The sequence below is a fragment of the Coenobita brevimanus genome, chromosome 59 (assembly GCF_032717465.1).
Source record: "Coenobita brevimanus isolate Jiangsu-jjx chromosome 59, ASM3271746v2, whole genome shotgun sequence".
NCBI lineage: Eukaryota > Metazoa > Arthropoda > Malacostraca > Decapoda > Coenobitidae > Coenobita > Coenobita brevimanus.
In genome coordinates this window covers 13,722,488-13,742,216 of record NC_137012.1, presented here as the reverse complement: position 1 = coordinate 13,742,216, position 19,729 = coordinate 13,722,488, and the positions used below count along the sequence as shown (strand labels likewise).

The 19,729-nt window shown below is 42.6% G+C and overlaps 1 protein-coding gene across 1 annotated transcript in view; it reads right to left on the bottom strand.

Annotated features, from left to right (window-relative positions):
* Nucleotides 1–19,729, bottom strand: part of Nup133 (nuclear pore complex protein Nup133) — a 600,491-nt gene that overhangs the window by 567,828 nt on the left and 12,934 nt on the right. The window lies entirely within an intron of this gene.

The following is a 19,729-nucleotide window of genomic DNA, read 5'->3' as shown; positions in this document are numbered from 1 at the left end:
TTTCACTGCCCTGCTCCCAACTCACACCCCCCTCTCTCATATACCTCTCCACCCCATCCCTCCATCTCATCCTCGGCCTCCCCCTCCCTCTTCCCCCCTCCACCTCATTCACATATACTCTCATCGTCAGTCTTTCACCCTCCATCCTCTCCACATGGCCAAACCACCTCAGTGTGTTCCTCATAATGCTTCCTATCACATCCATATCCACACAACAACGCTCCTTTATATCCTCATTCGTCAGCCTGTCTCTCCATGTGACTCCACAGGCTCCTCTTAAATAACTCATTTCCACTGCTCTCACTCGACTTGTGTCCTTCCAACAACGTCCAAGCTTCACTTCCATACGTTAGAGTTGGCATCACAATACTGTCATGTAGTAACTTTTTCACTTCTCAGTTTCTTATCACTGCTTTCAAGGAACCAGCAACCTTTCTTCCCTGCTGTACCCTTTCAAGCACTTCACCCTCCAAAACTCCATCCTTACTCATCACGCTACCCAAGTCCTTAAACGTACTCACAATTTCCAATTCCTCACCATCCAACCTCGCTGTACATTCACTGACTTCACCTCTCTCAAAGACCATCACTTTACTCTTCCCTACATTCACCTTTAGATTCCGTTTCTTACACACTCTCCCAAACTCATCCACCAAGCCTTGCAGCTCCCCTTCATCTTCACTCAACAACACAGTATTATCTGCAAACAACAGTACAGGGAGTTTCCAAATGCTATCCTCTCTCACAAGGGCCACTCCAACATCCACTACCCTACCTTGTACCTCTTTTATTACCCCATCCATGTACAGATTGAACAACCATGGAGACATGACACATCCCTGTTTCAACCCAACCTTCAAAGAGAAAAATTCACTTAGTTCACCATCTACATGCACTGCAGCCTTGCGCACCATCATACATACTCTTCACAGCAATCAACAACTTCCCATCTACTCCATATATTCTTAATACTTTCCACAATCCTTGTCTATCCACCCTGTCATATGCTTTCTCCAAATCCATGAAAGCCACATACAACTTGTTTCCCTTCTCTAGAAACTTTTCCACTAAAGATCTAAGAATGAATATCTGATCTACACAACCTCTTCCCTTCCTAAAGCGTCCCTGTTCTACTCCAACTAATTCCTCTGTTCTTTCTCTAACTCTGTCAATAAGTATCCTACCATACACTTTTCCTATTATACTAAGAAGACAAATGCCCCTATGATTACCACACACTTCTTTTTCCCCTTTTCCTTTGTACAAGGGAATAATTATACCTGACTTCCAATCCTCCGGGACTCTACCTTCCTCCCAGGCCAATCTGCACATCTTCCAAATCCATTCTACTACTATCTCTCCCCAATGCTTCAGCATTGCACCACACACTCCATCAATTCCTGGGGCTTTCCCCAATGGAGGATGAGAGACTGACAAAGAGAGTGTATGTGAGTGAGGTGGAGGGGGGAAGAGGGAGGGGGAGGCCGAGGATGAGATGGAGGGATGGGGTGGAGAGGTATATGAGAGAGGGGGGTGTGAGTTAGGAGCAGGGCAGTGAAATGGCAGGAGACAGGACGACGTGGAGGCGATTTGTTTGTGGCCACCCCAAACGGGATCGAGGCGTCTGGCAATAGATGGATAGATAGATAGAACTTTCTTCATTGCTTCCACAACTTCTATCCTACTGATTTTTTCCTGTCTTCTCACCTCCCTCCTTCTCCCAGCCATTCCCCAGCCACTTATACTCGCATTACTTCCATCCTGTATGTTCAACAGTTCACACACACACACGCATAAAAAGGAGCCCTTGATTTATCAATATGTCATGCCCTTTCTCTATCTTGACCACTGAAGATGATGGCAGTGTCCATCGAAACTGTTTGGTAAATATATTCTTCATCCAGAAGTGTGGGTTTTATTTACTGTCTTTGATTATCAAGCAAGAGTAATTCATCCAGCCATTATGAACGTCTGAATTCTGCCACAGTCGGTAACTGAGTCCGTATGCATCCACTTGCGACTCTACTTAATTTTGTTATCAATGTCATTCAGGTTTATCTCTAACAAGTTAAAAGGCACATATTTATCATTAAAGATATCATTGCTTTAATTTGTATCTGTATAATCTTACAAATAAATGAGGGCATTGGTTGAAATACAAAGTCAATTTGGTGCACGTTCAAACACAACAGAAATTAACCAATCACCGCCCGAGAGCATCACGCAGTGTTACCAAATCCACCTGTCCTCAGTTGGCAAAATCAGTGTGTCAGACTCCCTGGAACTGACTATAGGAAAGGATGCAGTGACAGTGCCATAGGGGGTGCCTTGGACACCACTGTGTCTAATTTATCTAGTAATGGAGAAGTTATCACATTGAAAGCAATGCCACTGTTGGGACCATGGGCAGACGCACGAACACATCCTGTTCTTCCGGGGAAAATTAGTCCTGTTCCTCACGTCATTACTCAGCAACATAACGACCTACAGACCTGGGGATACTCTCTTTCACAAGAAGAGTTGTTGAGTAATATGGTTTTTAATTAATTTCCCTAACTGCTATAGTTTCTGAGATATCAGTGTTGGAAGTAAAGTCCCCCCCCCCCCAACTGATGTGAGGTGCGAGCAGATTTTAGCCAGGCAGTTAGGGGTGAAGACCTGGCACTGTTTCCTTCTCCACCACCAGGAATGTCTTCAGCAACATACACTTCCAGTATGACCCCGTTTCACTGACACTGATGACTTGATTAGGGCTGTACCCATCCTCCTTGATGCACACCTTGAGCTCCATGGGGAGAACTGTTGCAGCTGCGTGGTTGGCATCAGAGGCCCTCACCTCGCCACTGAGGGACACGTGCCACTGGCCGGATTGTCCCTTGTTTCAGTTGAATAACCCTAAATTAGCCTTGAAAACCTCCTTGGACTTCACTCCCAGCTTTTTTTTATGTTGGGCCATGGGCAGAACCAAAGTGCAGATCTGGCTAAAGCCCAGTGACACACCCCTTCAGTTTGGTCCTGCATCCACATCACCATCAGTTACTCCATCCCCTTTATCCCTGAGTCCCTAGCCTTTGTGATCCTCTTAACAATGAAGAAGGACACCTGTTGCCCTTCAGCTAACATATCAGCAGTTCTCTTAATGACAGTAGAGACAGATGATTGGGGCATTCGCAGCGTGTTATTGGTGCTATTAGTGCCCCGGCAGCCTCGATGCTGCTTTACATATTCAGTTTCACTTCAAGGATGATGCTCTTCCTTGGGCATTTTGCCTTCCCTTTGGCAGAAACAGCTTTCCACTATGGGTAATACATCAGCCAGACACTGTCACTAACATGCAGTTACTCCAACACAAAATCTACTAAAAGCACTTACAACAATGCGTTTTGATCACTGGCACTGCACACATATGATTGCAGAGGGTCTGGAATGTACTGTAGGGGAATGAGAGAACAATGCAACGTGATGAACACAAGAAATGTGTGAGAGAGAGAGAGAACAGGGAATGGAGTATGTTCAATGGAGTGATGGGAGCTACAGGGCTTGTGCAGTAATGTTGGAACAGGTCTCTGGACATGTAAACACTGGCAGCCATCTTGGCTCCGATGGTGACAGTCGGCTTGTGTATTTACCTTGTTGTATTTACCTAGTTGTGATAAACAGGAAATGAGCTACGCTTGTGGGGTCCCGTCTCTGTTTCTCAATAAGTCAAATTTGGCTTTAAACTCGTTTAAGTTTTTAGACTGGACGATCTCTTTGTCCAGGTTATTCCACAGGTCTATACATCTATAAGGAAAACTGTATTTCTTGATATCCTTCATGCAGCTTGACTTCTTCAGTTTCATTCCGTGTCCTCTTGTTACTCTCTTATCCCATAAAAACAGATCTTCTCTGTCAATTTTATCTACTCCCATCATGGTCGTGAACACTGCAATCATGTCGCCCCTCTCTCTCCTTTCCTCTAGGGAAGGCAAATCCAGCTTTTCCAGCCTCTCTCTGTACAACAGATCTGCCAGACTGGGGACCATCTTAGTTGCTGTTCTTTGTATTCTTTCAATCTTGTTTCTATCTTTCTTATTGTGTGGGGACCACAGTACTGCTGCATATTCTAACCTGGGGCAGACCATGGCCACTATTAATTTTTTCATCTCCTCATCCATGTAATGAAATGCTACCCTTATGTTAGTCAGAAGTTTATACGTCTCTCTAACTAACTTGTTAATATGTTTTTCAGGAGACAAATTATCCTGGACCAGCACTCCCAAGTCTTTCTCTTCTCTCGCTTTTGTGATAGGTTCATTACCCATCATATAATTCAGTGATGGCCTCTTGGTACTTTTACCCACTTCCAATATTTTACACTTTTTTGCATTGAATTTCATTTCCCACTTCTGGCTCCAATCATGTACCCTATCCAGATCCTCCTGCAGCATTTTACAGTTCTCCTCTGCCTCTACCTTCCTCAGGATCTTTGCATCATCAGCAAACAGACTTGCATAACTGTTCACTCCCACTACCATATCATTAATGTAAATCAGGAACATTACTGGTGCCAACACAGACCCCTTGGGGACTCCACTTGTTACTTCTCCCCATTCAGATATCCTGTCCTTTATTACTGTTCTTATTTGTCTGTCTCTCAGAAAGTCTCTCATCCATTCCAGGAAGTTTCCCTTCAGTCCTCCTATATGCTCTAGTTTCTACAATAGTCTCTTATGGAGTACCTTGTTGAAGGCCTTTTCCAAATCTAAATACACACAATCCACCCAACCGTCTCTCTCCTGTAGCACGTCGATCGCTCTTGAGTAAAAGCTCAGCAAGTTGGAAACACATGACCTTCCACTTCTGAATCCAAACTGACTTTCAGCTAAAATATTCATCTCTTCCAGATACTTTATCCATCTATCTTTCAGGATTCTCTCGCACAATTTTGCAACCATGCTGGTTAGGGACACTGGTCTATAATTCAGGGGTTCTTCCTTGTTTCCTCCCTTATAAATTGGTACCACATTTGCCCTTTTCCATTCTTGAGGCACTTTCCCCTCTTCCAGAGAACACACAATTAAACTGTGAATCTCATCTGCCAGTTGTTCTCTACATTCCTTCGGTACCCAATTAGAGATTCCATCTGGTCCTGGGGCTTTCCTTACATCTTGAGTTTCCAGTACAGTAATCACTCCTATATCCGACGTAATAGAGCCATAGGTAGGTCCGGATAATGGTTCTGTCCGGATATTGGGCCCCAGCTTATGGACTTGTACTTATGGACCCTAACTCAGAGAAACACCTATACAACTCCCTCTGGACATGCATAGCACCTATTTAAGACCCAAATCACACCAATAAGGCACATAAATGACTGAAATAAATGCAAAAGAAACATAAAATGAGGGTTTAGAAGTAGGTTCATACAATAATAAACATTCTGGTGACTGGCTCCTGGACTGGTACTTATGGACCCTAACTCAGAAAAACACCATCCTACTGCACATGCCTAGCTCCTAACACCCTATTCACACCAATAAAGGACATTAAAGAGTGAAATGAGGTAAGTATAGTATGGAAAAAAGTACAGTATGAAACATTCTTATGTCCGGATAGTGGGGATGTTCGGATATTGGGCGTTCGGATATTAGAGTGATTACTGTAATTTATACACTTCCTGTACTTCCACTTTTATATCTTTCATCACTACATTTCTGGTCACACCCTCCCCTTCCACAAACTCACTTTCATTGGTGAAAACTGCCTGGAAACTTTTGTTCATTATTTCAGCTTGCATTGCCGCATCTTTATAGACCTCTCCATCTACTTTCAGTTTGGTGATTCCTTCCTTTTGTTTCAATATGCCATTGACAAATCTATAAAACAGTTTGGGTTCATCCTTACATTTGTCTATTATACCTTTTTCAAAGTTCCTTTTTCCTCTCTATGTATCCTTGTATATTCATTTCTAGTTCTTTTATATTCTTCCTTTGTTCTGTTATTACCTCTCTTCCTCCAGTTGTTCCACGCCATGTCCCTCTCTTTTTTTGCTATCATACACCTTCTATTAAACCACTCCCTTTTCCTGTTTTCTTTCTCTCTTATTCTTGGCACATATTTTTCCACTCCCAAATTATAGAGGTCTAGAAAGATTTCCCACTTCCTCTGTATCTCTCCTGTTTCTCTGAATTTTCTCCAATCTGCATTTTCAAAGAAATTTCTCAATCCTGTAAAGTATGCTTTCCCAAAGTGAATCTTCCCTGCCTATAAAGCTCGTCTCTTGGCACCGCATTCCTTATTATCATCTGGAACTCTATGACCACATGATCACTTTTTCCTATTGGACAAAGATATTTAAAGGATTCTATTACATCGGGTTCTTTGGTCAGAAGTAAATCTAATCTTGCTGGTGTGTCCTCACCTCGGAAACTTGTCTCTTCTTTGACCCTGTGTGTCATCACATTGTTCATTGATATATTTAACAATATAGTGCCACATGAACCTTCACCGCCTCCCGAGTCCCATTCCTCCCAGTTCACCTCTTTACAATTAAAGTCCCCCATGAAAATTATATTCCTGCTTTTCTCAATCACTTTCTGTACATAATTAGCCATGTCTGACAACATCTCCTGGTATTCATCATTATTCCATGCTTTTGTCTTAGGGGGAACATATACTACTGCCATTTCTCTCCCACCATTCTCTCCAGTTTCTAGTTTCATATTTATCACTTCAGCCCTTCCCTCTCCCATTTCCACAGTATCTACATTTATGTTGTTCTTCACTGCTATCATCACTCCTCCTCCCATTTTTTCTTTTCTGTCTCTTCTCCACAGTTTGTATTTACCATCTCCCATATGGACATCAACATCCTCTCTTAACTTATTCTTTACGAAGGTCATTGAACCCTCAAGAAGTCATTGATTTCCAACCTAGCCGATATCAAACTATCAACATTAGTATAAGCCACTTTCAAATTTTTGTTGTTAATTTTTATACCCTTCTCTCTGTCGGTAAGACTTCCTCAATTTCTGATCCATAAATCTCCAATTAAACACTGTCTTCTCTTCCTCCATTCTCTGTTCGTTTTTTGCCTTTGCTTCCTTTACCAACTCCTTTGTTTTAGTTCTTTCTTTCTCATTTGCATCTCTCCTTATCCAAACATTTTTGAACCCCTCTTTGTCTGATAATTTCCAAGTTCTATTGATGATTTCATTTACCATTACCTGGGACTTAAACTTTACCTTCAATGGCCTTGCCCCTCCTTCCTCGTACCTTCCTAACCTAAACACTTCTTCAATCTCTTCTTGAGCTTCGTTGTTACCCTCCATAACTACTGATATTATTTCTCTAACTATACGCAGTTCTTCTTTTTCTCTTTCTGGTCTTACTGTCATACGTTTTTCTTTTACTCCTGAAATTATTACACATTTCTTCTCTGCTACATCCCTGACCAACGCTTCTCTACTTCTCAGTACCCTAACCACTTCCTTCTCCACCCTTTCCTTACTTTGTTGTTCTATAATCTCTTTCAAATTTACATTTCCCTCCTCCTGAATTTTCTTCCACCCCTTATGTTGTTCCTTGATTTCCTTAATGTGCTCATCTTGCATCCTTGACTTAGAGTCATACTCATCTAATTTACTTTTCAACTTGTCCCTTTCGTCTTCCAACCTCTTATTCTCCCTCTTGAGCTGTTTTATTTCATTGGATGCAGATTCGTTACTCACTTTCAATTCTGTGACTTCTCTTTCTTGCTCTACACTACGTGTACAACCTTTTTCCAGTTTACTTCCTAGAACCTTGATCTCTCTCTCCTGCTCTTGGGTTCGTTCCTGTAATTCTCTAATTACTACCCATACCTTTTTTAATTCCTGGACATTCCTCTCCGCTGTTTTCTCAACTCCAGCTACTCTTGTTTGGTTCAACATAGTGCTTCCATTTCCCACACCATCTTCAGAGAAGCCCTCAAATTCCTTTTCACCATGTGTAAACAAAGCTCCGTTGCCCTCTGCCATTGTGCAACCACATGGAAACTTTCAATTTCCATTAAATCTTGTACTCTTTGACTGAAACCTGCATTTTTTTCTACTATTGACCAACAGGACCACCACTTACGCACTCATTTACATAATCACAATAGGTTAGTCTCCTTTTTCCCCGCTGATTTAGCGATTATTTCCGCACAATCCAGGAAGAGCTTCGTCTCTGTTGGCAACTTGTGTGTGTGTGTGTGTGTGTGTGTGTGTGTGTGTGTGTGTGTGTGTGTGTGTGTGTATGTGTGTGTGTGTATGTGTGTGTGTGTGTGTGTGTGTGTGTGTGTGTTCTTACCTAATTGTATCTTTACAGGAATGAGTCAAGCTTATACTGTCCCGTGTCTTAAACCATATTTATCATACATATCCTTAAATTTATGAATTGTTTTGGCACACACTATTTCATTTGGTAGCGCATTCCACTGATCAATTGCTCTATTTGGGAAACTAAATTTTTTTATGTCTTTATCACCTCTCTTCTTATGCAGTTTTTTGTAGTGTCCTCTTGCTTATGCATCCCTATAGGTTAAGTAATCATTTATGTCTATTTTCTCCTTCCCTGAAATGCATTTATATAGCATAATCATGTCATCTCTTTTCCTTCTCTCCTGTAGTGTTGGTAGATTCCGTTTATATAGTCTTTCTTCATAGCTTAGATCCCTTAAGCTTGGTATCTATCTTGTAGCGGCTCTTTGAACTTTTTCAATCTTGCTTATGTGTTTTTTGAGATGAGGACTCCAAACTACTGATGCATACTCCAGGGTTGGTCTGATGAATGATGTTGTTATCTTTCTTAGCATGTCTGCATCTATGTATGTGAACGCTATTCTCATATTTGCAAGTAGTGTATACATGTTCCGTACCTTCTCACTGATGTGGTCAGCCAGAGACAGTCAGTTATTGATAATCACACCTAGGTCCTTCTCTCTTTCTGATCTGTGTAGGGTTTTATTTCCTAACGTATAATCCCAATCAGGTCTCTTTCCACTTTTACCAAACTTAATTACGTGACACTTGTCCACATTGAATTCCATTTGCCATGTATTAGTCCATTCATGAAGTTTATTTAATTCTTCTTGTAGCTCTTTACAAGAGTCTGTGTTAGTAAATCTCCTTTGTATTTTTGCATCATCTGCAAACATATTCAGATAACATTCATTTCCAGTGTTACTGTCTATATCATTTATATACACTAAAAACATGACTGGTGCCAGCACTGAGCCCTGTAGTACTCCACTAGTCACTTCTCTCCATGACGAGTAATTTCCCCTTAGTACTGTTCTCCTTTCTCTTTTTATGAGAAAATCTTGCATCCAACAATACAGTTTGCCTTGAATTCCTCCTTGATGGTACAGTTTCCATAAAAGTCTTTGGTGTGGTACTGTGTCAAATGCATTCTTGAAATCTAAATAGATACTGTCCACCCATCTTTCTCTTTCCTGTAATGTGTCTGTTACTCTGTCATAGTAGCTCAACAGATTAGTAACACATGATTTTCCTTTTCTGAAACCAAACTGTTTTTCTGTTATCATACTGTGTTTTTCTAGATGATTTACCTAAGCTTTTCTTATATGTTTTTCTATTACCTTGCTTACAACACTGGTTAGTGATACTGGTTGGTAGTTGAGTGGATTTTGTCTATTCCCTATCTTGAATATGGAAACAATGGTTGCTTTCTTCCAAATATCAGGTAGATTACCTTGTCTTAAGGATTTCTTGAAAATTAAAAATAATGGTTTACTTAATTCCTTTGCACATTCTCGTAGTACCCAACATGAAATTTCATCAGGACAATTAGCTTTTCCTCTGTCTAATTTACTTAGCTCCTCCTGTATTACTTTTTCTGATGTTTGTATATCTGGTAGTATGTGTGGGCATGCATGTTCCACATAATCCCTCTCAAAAACTTTTTCCTCTGTAAAAACTGATTGGAAATTCTTGTTTAGTGCTTCACAAATATCCTTCTCTTGTGTATAGGTGATTCCCTCGTCCATAATGGATTGTATTTTATCTTTTACTAGTGGAGAAGGGAGAAAAAGTGAGCAGATGGAGAGAACACTTTAAGGAATTGTTGAACATACAGGATGGAAGTAATGCGAGTATAAGTGGCCGGGAGAAGGAGGGAAGTGAGAAGACAGGAAGAAATCTGTAGGATAGAAGTTGTGGAAGCAATGAAGAAAGTTAAATTGGGGAAAGTCCCAGGAATTCATGGAGTGTGTGGTGAAATGCTGAAGCATGGGGGAGAGATAGTAGTAGAATGGATGTGGAAGATGTGCAGATTGGCCTGGGAGGAAGGTAGAATCCCGGAGGATTGGAAGTCAGGTATAATTATTCCCTTGTACAAAGGAAAAGGGGAAAAAGAAGTGTGTGGTAATCATAGGGGCATTTGTCTTCTTAGTATAATAGGAAAAGTATATGGTAGGATACTTATTGACAGAGTTAGAGAAAGAACAGAGGAATTAGTTGGAGAAGAACAGGGACACTTTAGGAAGGGAAGAGGTTGTGCAGATCAGATATTCATTCTTAGATCTTTAGTGGAAAAGTTTCTAGAGAAGGGAAACAAGTAGTATGCGGCTTTCATGGATTTGGAGAAAGCATATGACAGGGTGGATAGACAAGGATTGTGGAAAGTAATAAAAATATATGGAGTAGAAGGGAAGTTGTTGAATGCTGTGAAGTACTGTATGATGGTGCTAAGGCTGCAGTGCATGTGGATGGTGAACCAAGTGAATTTTTCTCTTTGAAGGTTGGGTTGAAACAGGATGTGTCATGTCTCCATGGTTGTTCAATCTGTACATGGATGGGGTAATAAAAGAGGTACAAGGTAGGGTAGTGGATGTTGGAGTGGCCCTTGTGAGAGAGGATAGCATTTGGAAACTCCCTGTACTGTTGTTTGCAGATGATACTGTGTTGTTGAGTGAAGACGAAGGAGAGCTGCAAGGCTTGGTGGATGAGTTTGGGAGAGTGTGTAAGAAACGGAATCTAAAGGTGAATGTAGGGAAGAGTAAAGTGATGGTCTTTGAGAGAGGTGAAGTCAGTGAATGTACAGCGAGGTTAGATGGTGAGGAATTGGAAAATGTGAGTACGTTTAACCCCTTAAACGCGGCCGTGTACGGCCGATCCCCCCCGTGTGGCGGGGTTGTAGCGGCGTCTGAGTACCTGTGGGAAAATATTTGCCAAAAATCAGAGATTAACCCTAGAACATTAAAATTTTTATGGCATATAGTACTTACATTCAGCTTTCTCCTGAGACAGATGTTGAGCCTTCGTGGACTACCAAAGGACTTGTGAAGACTTGCAAAGTTGGGTAACAAAGTCTTCACTTTCACACCTCCAGAAACCCGGTTTTCTTTCTACCACAGCCTCAATCTGTCACAGTACACTTCATACAACAACGTACAGGTAGTTTGGAATCCGTATTTGTACAATAAGCACTGAAAAGAAGGCTATAATGAACGGAGCGCAGGGCCGACATGCAGCGGGGCGGCGATCTTCCCGTCACTAAACACACATTTCCCTTTTCATGGCTAAAAACACGTATACTACATTATTTTCCTTCATAGTACTTCGCAAAGGCTCGCTTGGCACTATTACGGCCCTAAAAATCACTGTCACTGCCAGTATTGTGAAGCGGGAATGAGGAAGACCACCGCGGCGCGAGTTTATTCAGCCTTATGGCAGGAACTTTATTCTCGCTCCGGTCGGCCACTCGCACTTCATTTCTATCGCTCACTTTCACTCTAGCTTTCAGTTTTTTGCCTTATTCATCAGTGTCACTGTCATTTGTTATAAAAATAATATTTTCTACACAACAAACTGTCACTGTCAGAACATAGAACAGAAACATATGCTTTCAACTTCTTACACTGGAGTGACTGTCACTCTCAATACTTATATTATTACTATGTACAATTATTTACACAAAAAAACACTGTCACTGTCAGTGCTTTTACAACTACATACACTAATTTACACTCATCAGACTGTCACTGTCAGTACGTAAAAGAAAACTAAACATTAGTATCACTGTCACTCTCAGTATTATTTTCAAGATTCTTACCCTAATTTTCAATATCTAGTCAGGCTGTGGTAGTCAAAGAAACATGGGTAAGCACAGAGGGGAATTTTGCACTCTTTGCACTGCAAGGAGGTGTGCCTAAATGTTCTGTCCTGCCTGGTAGTGTGGCTGCACACATGACACCTCCTGAGTGCTTTTCCCCTCTTGGCAGTGGCAGGCAGTGGCTCCAGGCGGTGTCGCTGAAGGTAGTCCCGACACTGTAGGCGGTCTGAAGGTGTGTGTGGGTGGCGCCTGGGACCTGATGGCAGTACCTGCCCATAACGCTGAAGCAGCTGGTGCACACAAGTCTTTGAAAATAGCCGGAGAGAGTAGTTTGCTGGCTTCCTGTTCTTGATCTTATACAGGATGAAGGCGTTCAGCATGCACATATCATGCAAGTGCAAGAACACCTTCCTGTACCAGCGACGGTTCCTCCTCAGGCAGTCTATCTCTCTGATCATCATGTCAGACTTGTCCACCAGCCGCATATTGACATTGTAGTCAATCACAGCATCAGGCTTCATCACAGGCTCGCCAGTCCTTCTGTCGACCTTCCCTGTGGCTTGCATTTCCCCCTTGTGAACTGTGGTGAGCACATTGATGATTCTCTTATCGTGCCACCTGATCGCCAGCATCTTGTCAGTTTTCTTCAGGTGCACGTCTCCCCGCTTTGATCTTTCAGCCTCGGGGAAGGCAGGGTAGTGTGCCCTATTGCTACGGACAGTGCCACATGATCCGACGCCGTGTTCAGAAAGGTACTTGGCGATTTTTGGAGCTGTATAGTAATTGTCTGTATACAGGACATGATTCCCGCCAAAGTACTTTTCCAACAGCACTTTCACCACAGAACCAGAGAATCCAAGGGGGTCAGTCTTGTCCAAGTCCACATTGCTGGCGGTGTAGATTACGAAGTCTAAGATGAACCCCGTCTTGCAGTCGCACAGCACGAAAAACTTTATTCCAAAGCGGTGGCGTTTGCTAGGAATATACTGCACGAACCGAAGACGGCCCCTGAACAAAACCAAGGACTCGTCAATCACAACTTTCTTGAAGGGGCGCAGGAACCTCGTAAACTTATCCTTGATCAAGTTCAGGATTCCCCTCACTTTCCATAATGGGTCAGTTTGGGAAGGCTCATCGTTGTTCGCAAAGTGAAGGTAAGTAATGAGTTGCCTGAAACGATCGCGACTCATGTATTTATTGAAGATGGGTGTGGGGCAAAGATCGTCAGCACTCCAGTATTCCTCGAGCTTGTGCTTCCAATTGTGGGGCATCAATAGCATCAAACCAATAAATACAAACAGTTCCCTCATCATTACAGGAACCCATGCTGCCATCCACAACGTGGATGGCGTTGCAGCTTCACCTTCACCTTCACGAACTGCAGCAGATTGCCCCTCGTACCTGTTCGTCTTGGTACAAATCTGCTCCATTACTTTGTTATCCAGGAAGGCCAACAGGTAGTCCAAACATTCACCATCCTCTGGGACAGGGAAGTCTGCCTGTATTCCACACCCACTAGCATCAAATGGCAGATCTTCCGACACAAAATCTGAGCCCTCAGACCACACGAAGGCATCCAGAGTGCCCTGCCTAGGCTGGGAGGTGCTGGGGGCGGCGGGGGGTGAGGCAGGCCGTGTGGCAGTGGGTGAGGCAGGTGGTGAGGCAGTGCGTGAGGCAGAGGCTGTCCTAGGTCGTGTCGGTGTAGTGGTGGTGGTGGTGGGGAGATAAGCCGAAGGTTCAAGATCACTCGCAGTGGCGTGACTGGCGAGTTGCCTAGTGCGAGTAACCTTAGCTAGTCTTACACTAGGAGACAAAGTTCTACTCCTACTAGCACGAACACTGGGCCTACGGAAACCTCTACGTAAACTAGACTGCCTACTTCCCTTCCGAGGTGGTGAAGGCGACTCCAAAGACTCCGGAGAAAGGGCAGCTGAGGATGACGACGAGAGAATGGGGCTGGGAGTGCGTGGCGGGCTGGCAGTGGCTTGACGTGGTGTAGGGGACAATGGCTGGGAAGCTGGGTCACCACTTCTTCTCCTCTTGGCCCCCTTTCCATACACTAGGCCCCTATTCACAGGAGCCTTGCCTGTTGAGGTGCTGGGCACAGGAATAGTCACTTCTGGCACCTCAGACTCAGCACTCAAAAGTGTGTCTGACTCTGCAGGCTAGATAAGACACCGACGTCACTTCCATAATCCATGGACGCTTTCAATAACTCACTAGCTATAGCCGAGTCACTAAGTCCCTTAGCAGTTCCTTGTAAGGGTTTGTACGGGGTGGAGGTCACAAAACCCTTTTTCGGAGGGCTGGAAGGCACAGACTCAGAAGAGCTTGAGTTTGACATGGTGTCACCTTGAAAGATTCTCGTGGACTGATGCTAAACAGGGGCAAACCGCGCAAAAAAATGCTAGTGTGACAAGTGGGGAAACAAGCGTTTCCAAATAGCATAAAGTGCTTGCAAGAGGAAGGTGCAGATTGACACGTATGAGCCGTCCGCGCGCTGCCGTATCGCACGACGAGGGAGGGCCGGGCAGCGGTGCGTGGGTGGGTAAAAAAAAATGATGCTTGGCAACAACCGAGGTCAGTAGTACAAAGGTCAAGTGTGCTAAAAGTAGCTAAAGGGTGGCGGTACTGATAGACAATACCAGCTGGAGCCTGCTTGCCCGCAGTTATTCAAAATTTACTAGAAACGCAAACGCGACGATCCGCCGTTATGTCCTTTTGGCGGAGCGTCGCAAACGAGACGATCCGCGTTTAAGGGGTTAAGTACTTGGGTAGTGTGATAAGTAAGGATGGAGGCTTGGAGGGTGAAGTGCTTGAAAGGGTACAGCAGGGAAGAAAGGTTGCTGGTTCCTTGAAAGCAGTGATAAGAAACAGGGAAGTGAGCATGGAAGTGAAAGAGTTACTACATGACAGTATTGTGATACCAACTCTAACATATGGAAGTAAAGCTTGGACGTTGTTGGAAGGACAGCAAGTCAGGAGTGAGAGCAGTGGAAATGAGTTATTTAAGAGGAGCCTGTGGAGTCACATGGAGAGACAGGCTGAAGAATGAGGATATAAAGGAGCATTGTGGTGAGGATGTGGATGTGATAGGAAGCGTTATGAGGAACACACTGAGGTGGTTGGCCATGTGGAGAGGACTGACAAAGAGAGTGTATGTGAGTGAGGTGGAGGGGGGAAGAGGGAGGGGGAGGCCGAGGATGAGATGGAGGGATGGGGTGGAGAGGTATATGAGAGAGGGGGGTGTGAGTTGGGAGCAGGGCAGTGAAATGGCGGGGGACAGGGTGACGTGGAGGCGATTTGTTTGTGGCCACCCCAAATGGGATTGAGGCATCTGGCAATAGATAGATAGATAGACAGACTTTGGTTTTGCTTCTGATGTAGCTGTAAAATAGCTTCGGTTGACCACTACTTTTATTTATGATATCCTCAAACTGTTTTTGGGCTTCCTTCGTTATTCTTGCATAATCATTTCTTGCCTGTTTGTAATTATTATATGCCCTTTCACTATTGTATCTTCTGTATCAATTCCACAACAAATCTCTTTTTTCTTTTGATTATTTACATTCTGTATTGAACCATTTCTTTCTTTTCTTTTCTGCTTTTTGTGCTGTGGGATGTACTTCTGGACACCTATTTCATAAAGTTCACAGAATTTTTTATATATAGCATTTATATCATGTCCTCTAAGCTCCTATTCCCAATCAATTTCTAAGAAGTACTTCTTTAGGTCATGATACTTTCCCTTTTTATAGTTTAGGCTCTTTTTGAAACTTTCATTGCTGTTAACTGTGTCATATGCATTCCTGAAGTTGCAATCTAGTACTGCCTGGTCGCTTTTGCAGAATGGATGGTGATATATTAAAATGTCAATGTCGTTTTCTTGCCTAGTAAATATGAGATCTAGCATTGAGGGTACATCGAGTCCTCTTTTTCTGGTGTTTCCCTTACATGTTGCGTTAGGAAAAACTCTTGCATGAGATCCAGGAGCTTTTGGTCCCAACAGCTTTCTTGGCTTATTATATCTAGAGTTTTCCAATTTATATTTGTATTAAAGTCTCCAGTTAGTATAATTCTTTCCGATTTCTCTTCCATTTTATGTAGTAATGCTCTTAAACTCTGAATTGCACTCTCAGCCGGGTCCTCATATTCACCTTTTTCCCATGTGTTTGATCTCGGTGGCATGTACAAATTGGCTACAATTACATTCCCTTCAGATGTATTGATCTCTACTGCAATCAGTTCTACTTGTGATGGTATATCTAGTTCTATTTCTTTTACTTTTAGATTTTTCTTGGTTAATATTATAATTCCTCCTCCTTTTTTTAAGTTCCTATCTCTTCTCCATATATTATATTCCTCTAAGTTTAGTATGTCATTGGATATTCTTGGTGTTAATTTTGTTTCAGTTAGGCATATTATATGTGGTTCATTTTCTCTGACATAATTATTCATCTCTAATAATTTAGATACCATTCCATCCACATTTGAGTACATCAACTTAATCATCTTGTTTATATACTTTTCATGACTTGGTTCTACTACCTTCCTCCTTTTTATTCCCTCTTGTTTATGTACCACTTTCGTACCTGCAATCCAATTACTTTGTAAAAAAATGTATTCTTCTCCTCCTCTGATCTTCCCTCATTTTTTGTTTTTGCTTCCTCTCTCTTCTCTTTCAGTAATTCCAGTTCCTCTTGTGTTAGGCATCTTTTTATCCAAACATTTTTCATCTCCTCTTTTTCATAAGATTCTTTGCATTTTTTAGTATCTCCTCCACGGTGTTTACACTCTGGAAGGTTACCTTTAGGGGTCTTCACTTGCTTTTCTCGTATTTCCCTAACCTTTTGGGTTCCTCTATGTCTTTACTACAGATTTCCTCTGATACTTCTTTCAATATGCTCATTACATTTGCCATCTTCTTTTTGTCTCTTGAGACCTTGTTTTTTACTTCTTCCCCTTCTATACCAGTGATTACTTTAGATTTGTTGATATCTATTGAATCTCTCACTAACTTAGGATTGTTTTGGATTATTCTTTTCACTTCCTTTTTAATGCTTTTTTCTGCCACCCTTGTTTCTAAGTCTTTCTTTACTTTCACCATTTCAACATAAGTGGTTTCCACATCATTTTTGTAGCTTTGCACAGCTTCATTCACCTGCATTATCTTCTCCTCAATATCACTGCTCTGGTCTATCAGACTGCTTACTTGCCTAACTGTCTCTGTAATATTTTTGAACTCTTCCATAATACACTCGTGGTTGACTACTGTACTTGCCATTTCACTAATTTTCCTCCTAAGTGTACCCACTTCTACTGTTAACTCATCTATGGCTGTGTCTTTCTTGTTGACTTCCTTTCCTTATTTTTCTGTCTCTTCCTTTTGCAAGTGCATCTGCTTCTTAATTTCATCAATCTCATTCTGAAAAGCCTGAAAAGTCTATGTACTCATTCCACCAGTTTATTGTGAGTTTCCATTTCAACAAGTACTTGGTACAAATCATCATCCTGCTTTCTACCTTTATCTCTTTTCTTTTCCAAATTTGCTTTACCAAAGTACGTGGTCATTTTGCAGTACTAAAAGCACATATAGTACTTACATTCCCTGGGGCAGTCGTAGACTAAACAAAAGATCAGCTGATTGTGCGCATTCTTGTGCTACTTTGTTTTCTTTTCTTTCTGAACAAGTCTTACTTAAAACTTCTTCTTTTTTATATTAGAACACCATTTAGTCTAACCTGGTACAGAGCTTGACTCATATAAAAGATACTAATTTAGGTAATGCCACTGGCCAAGTTGGCCAGGTATGGAGTGATGGCAAAGTGCATCTGCTCTCCTCGGTGCCTGGTGTGTGTGTGTGTGTGTGTGTGTGTGTGTTGCCATGCATGGCAGGCTTTTCATCTGCCACATTCATCATTAATGCAAGGGTGATGCATCTAATGCAGGGATATGGTCCTAACTTATTTCACATCGTTATGCTGATTTATCACTTACCGGGAGTCCCTTGTGTATCATGGTACCGGAACCCCTCTCACGTGGCTTCAGAATTGGACTTCCTTGGGAGATAATTTATGCTGAGGATTTGGTGTTGATTCCAGAGAATGAAAGGGAGGAGGAGGAGGAGGAAAGATTTTGAAAGTGGAGAGGTGGTATGGAGCACAAGGGCTTAAGAGTAAATGCAGATAAAACAGAAGTGATATCTAGGGTTGGTGGCAGTGCTGTCAAAGAACAAGGAGAGAGGCCATGTGCAATTTGTCACAAGGGTGCAGGAAGTAATTCCATCTTATGCAGTGTTTGTGATAAGTGTGTGCATAAGAGATGTAGTAGTATTAGAGGTAGATTGCAAGATAATGCTGATTTTATGTGTACGGCGTGTCAGGGAGGGCATATGGAGCTTGTCAGGTGTGAAAGGATTGAACTTGCTGGTGAGTCTCTTGAGTGTGTGGAAGAGTTTTGTTATTTGGGAGACATATTATGTGCTGGAGGTGGGGCTGGAGCTGGCTCTGTGGCTAGGGTGTGAAGTGGTTGGAAGATGTTCAGGGAGCTGTTGCCTCTCCTCACACTGAGAGGGCTCTCCCTATGTGCTAAAGCTAAAGGATCTTTGTATGCAGCATGTGTTAGGAGTGTAATACTGTATAATACTGAGACCTGGGAGGTAAAGGAGAAGGATATTCACAGGCTCAAATGTACAGAAATAACAATGATTAGGTGGAAGTGCAGCGCATCCTTGTGTGCAAGGCCTGGGGGGACTGGGTTTACGATGGAAAAGTTCAGAGGTAAGATGGGACTGGAGTGTATTGGTGTTGTGATGAGGAAAGGTAGATTGAGGTGGTTTGGGCATGTGGAGAGGATGAAGGATGATAATTGGGTGCAGAAAGTCAATCTATTGCCAGATGCCTTAATCCCGTAGGGGGTGGCCGCAAACAAATTGCTTCCATGTTGCCCTGTCCCCGCCATATCATTGCCCTGCTCCCAGCTTACACTCCCCTCTCTCATATACATCTCAACACCATCCCTCCATCTCATCCTTGGCCTCCCCCTCCCTCCACCTCACTCACATACACTCTCTTTGTCAGTCTCTCACTCTCCATCCCCTCCACATGGCCAAACCACCTCAATGTGTTTCTCCTAATGCTTCCAATCACATCCACATCTACACCACAATGCTCCTTCATTTCTTCATTTGTCAGTCTGTCTCTCCACGTGACTCCACATGCTCCTCTCAAATAACTCAATTCCACTGCTCTTACTCTTGACTTTTGTCCCTTCAACAAGGTCCAAGCTTCACTCCCATACATTCGAGTTGGTATCACAATACTGACATGTAGTAACGTATATATGGATGGGGTTTTAAAAGAGATACAAGGTAGGGCAGTGGATGTTGAAGTGGCCCTAGTGAGAGAGGACAGTGTTTGGAAACTCCCTGTATTGTTGTTTGCAGATGATACTGTGTTGTTAAGTAAAGACGAAGGGGTGCTGCAAGGCTTGGCAGATGAGTTTGGGAGAGTGTGTAAGAAACGGAATCTAAAAGTGAATGTTGGGAAGAGTAAAGTTATGGTCTTTGAGAGAAGTGAAGTCAGTGAATGTACAGTGAGGTTGGATGAGGAGGAAATGGAAAATGTGAGTGCATTTCAGTACCTGGGTAGTG